The sequence below is a fragment of the Arachis ipaensis genome, chromosome B08 (genome assembly GCF_000816755.2).
Source record: "Arachis ipaensis cultivar K30076 chromosome B08, Araip1.1, whole genome shotgun sequence".
Classification (NCBI taxonomy): Eukaryota; Viridiplantae; Streptophyta; class Magnoliopsida; order Fabales; family Fabaceae; genus Arachis; species Arachis ipaensis.
Window position 1 is genome coordinate 127,155,287 of NC_029792.2, and position 4,181 is coordinate 127,159,467.

A 4,181-nucleotide genomic window follows, 5' to 3' on the forward strand; every position below is an offset into this window, starting at 1 on the left:
AAAAACATTGAACATCAATAAAATTTCAACATATGATTAGTATAATATACTTTAGGCCTAATCCACTCAAATTATGGGCTACAAAGGCTCTACCACCTAGACTACCAAACTTAGGTTTGAGTCATTCAGAAAAAAAAAGTCCATGACCCAAAAATTTGACCAAAAAGAGGGAAAGAAAAAAGTAGGTTTGAGTCTCTCTGTTTTTTATAGCTAGTAGTAGGTTTGACTTTTGAGTCATTACTAAAATATTAATTTACCTGTTGATCAAATAAATAATAGAAAAATTTTTAAGTATATTAAAATCAACGATTAAAAAATACTGATACACCGATATGACGGTACACTTGAAAATATTTTTAAATAATAAGAATAAATCACTAGTTCACTAAGGACCATACATTAGCCTAACAATTTTGTAAAATCTAATTCTACCCATAACTCCCACTAATAATGTCTCTGTTTATTTAACTAAGAACCAATTTGATCTTATAAAAAGAGTAAATACATTTTTCCGACCCTTGACTATTTAGTCAAAAGTTAAAGCACTTTTTTCACAAATTAAAAATTCTTAATCGATTTTTAACTATTTAAATAACTTATTTAAACCGTCTTAATATATCAACAAATCACTATTTATAGAGTTCGTTTGGATTAGTTACTTAAATTATTAAAAATTGATTAAAAATTTTTGAATTATAAACGTTTTGTTCTCAACAAATTGTCAAAAACCAAAAAAGGTATTTTAAATTTTTTACTAATTGCCTTAGGGTTATATAATAAAGACATTTTGTTATCTAATTATATATTAGACATATTTTTTATACGTTCATGAAAATATAGATTAAAAAGATAAGCGGTGAAAATTTAAAACTAAAAAAACTAAAAAATTATGTATATAATAACAATAATAATAATATTTTTATTTAAATTATATTATTTTGTTAATTTTATTTTCTGAAGAAGAAAAAGATAGAAAAATAGAGAATGAGAGAAAAGAGAGAGAAAGATAAAAATGAAGAATGAGAGTGAGAGTGAGAGTTTGTTAATTTTTGAAGAAATTTTTTTATTTTAATTGTAAAAAAAAATATCGGATGACATATTTTGATTTGTCAAATTACTAATATAAAATATAAATTATATATAGAGTAAAAGTAGTAGAGAAAAATAGAAAAATGGAGAGAGGTAGATGAGAGAATTTAGGAAGGGAGTTTATTAATTTTGGAAAAAAATATTTTCGCTCAATTTTAATAAGAGAGTGTCATGTGACACATTTAATTATTAAATTAGATCGTAATATATGATACATAATATAGGTATATTTTAATTTCAATTTTAATATTTTAATTTTAATTTTAATGCAATTAAAGAATGTCATGTTATACATTTTGATTGTCAAATTAGTAATTAGTCATTGATATTAATATTAATAATGATATATAAAATAGATAGAGTGGTTGAAGGAATGAGAGAGATAGAGAAAGGAAGATGGAGGAGGAGAGAACTCTTTAATTTTGGAGGGAAAGATTTGATTTCAATTGCAACGACGGAGTGACATGTGGCACATTTTGGTTATAAAATTAGTATAGAGAAAAGAAGAATTCTTTAATCAATTAATCTCCACATACAGGCCTTTTCACTATACAAGTCTTACAAGTTCTCAATATCCCTTATCCCTAAAACGCGCTTCTTATGGTACGTATGTTTCACGCGCTTCCGTAACAGATTTTTCAATCAATCAACGCGCGAATATATAACTTCATTTTTCAAAAAGATTTTGTTTCCTTTTTCGAATTTCTTCTGCGTTTTCTTGCCTTCTCTCTTCGATCTCTTTCGCGCGTTTCTCTGTCTTCTCCTTCACCGTTTACGTAAGTTTCTCTCTCTGTTCTCTTTCTTTGATTTTCTCGTTTTTTATTGTTTCTGAAATCAAGTTCTGAAATCGTTTTGAAGATATTGGATGATTCAACTTCAAATTGTCAACTAAACCAGAGTAAAGTGGATTTTGAATTTGGATCCAATGAAGTTTCTGAGGTGTATAATTTAATTCCAATTAATAATTGAATCTGAATTTGAATCCAGTTAGTAGTTTATGATCGTGTAGCTGAATAATACGTAGACTTTGCCTGTAAAATTTGTTATTCATTATTCCTTGTTTGAATTGAATCTAATGTACTAGTTCTGATGAATTTTCTGCATTTTATATCAGACGTTCAGGTGTAAATCAGAAATATTTGGGTGTATTTTAGGAAAGTTTGGGTGCATTTATAGTTTAGGATTTTTTATCTCACTGATGGTGAATTGTCTTATTCTTTTAGTTGAATTGTTTTAGTTTCTGTTTAATGATGATTCATGAATATGATTTTTGTTATTTTTTATGATGGTTTTATAGTTCTATTTGCATTCTATAGTTTATGCTTATTTTAATATGGTGTATTTTGGGTGTATTTTGCAGCCCCTCTATGGTATTGATGTGTAGTTTGTTCTCCACATACAAGCATTTTTCTCATACAAGTCTTTACAAGTCTTCTCCTCTTTTTATTGTTTTGAATCCAATCAAGTGGATGAGGTGTGGTTCAATTCAGAAGGAAAAATGTAGCATTAGAGAAAATATTTTTCTGTACAAAAATGCTATTTGTACACTAAAATCAGCCACAAATGTATTTGTGTATGAATACATGCATGGTTTAATTTATTTTCAATGTATATTTGTATTCCAGTATGTATTTTATACTCGTGGCTGACTTTGGTGGCTAATTTTAGTGTACACGTAGCATAACTCATTTCTGTATTTGCAGCAAATTTGAGTGTAAAACGAAGATATTTGGGTGTAATACAAAGATATTTTGGTGTATTTTAAAGAATTTTGGGTGTAATTTTATTCTGATAAGTTCTGCATAATTCAGAACTCTTCTTCTTCATCCTCCTCATCTTTTACTGGTTCTTTTTTTTTTTCATCATTATCACCATCTTCTTCTTCTTTTTTTTCTTATTCATCTTTTCCTTTTTGTTTTACTTTCTCAAGTTTCTTTTTATTTTACTCTCTTAACAAGAATAAAAATAAATAAATCAAGCAAAGAAGAAGAAGAAACACATAATGTTGCAAAATTACTTCAAAGAGGATGAACTTACATTTATTTAACAAAAAGAAAGAAATAAATAAGGAAAAGAAGAAGAAAAAAATGCTTTAGAGGAAATATTTTTCTGTACAAAAATGCTATTTGTACACTAAAATCAGCCACTAAAATTATCCACCAATGTATTGTGTATAAATACATGCGTGATTTAATTTATTTTCAATGTATATTTGTATTCCAGTATGTATTTTATACTGGTGGCTGACTTTGGTGGTTGATTTTAGTGTACACGTAACATAACTCATTTCTATATTTGCAGTAAATTTGGGTGTATTGTTATTCTGATAAGTTCTGCATAATTCATAACTCTTCGTCTTCCTCCTCCTCATTTTATGTTGTTTCTTCTTCTTCTTCTTTCATATTCTCATAATTCTTTTTTGGAGGAAAAAATCAAACAAAGAAAAAAAAATACATAATGTTGCAAAATCAAAAGAAGAAGGAGGAGAAACACGACGACGAAGATGAAACACGCAAAGAAAAATGAGGAGAAACATAAAGAACAAAGAGAAGAAGACGGAAGAGGAGGAGGAGGATGAGAAACACGAAGAAAAAATAATAGTTGTGATTTTCATTGAGGAAGAAACAGAAGAGTCGTTCATAATGGTGAATGAGCACTTTGAAAACGTGATGCGCGTGTTAACACGCTTTTGTGAGTGAGTGTAGCTTTTGTTGGGTTTGGCCCAACATGTAAGACTTGTAAGTCAAAAAGACTTGTATGTGTAGCATAAGTGTTCTTTAATTGTGGAGAGAAAGATTTAATTTCAATTACAATGAAGAAGTGATATGTGGCACATTTTAGTTGTAAAATTAGTAAAGAAGAAAGGAGAATTCCTTAATTTTAAAAGAAAATATTTGATTTCATAGAAAAATGACATGCAACACATTTTGGTTGTAAAATTAGAATATATAATAGATTTATCGCACAACAAAATATTATGAATACTATATATGTACGAAAAAAAGTGAAAGTATATCCTAAACAGTAACGAAATAATGGAGAATCTCCTCATCATCAAAGTATAGTAGTGTCGTACAGCTAGAAACAGATCG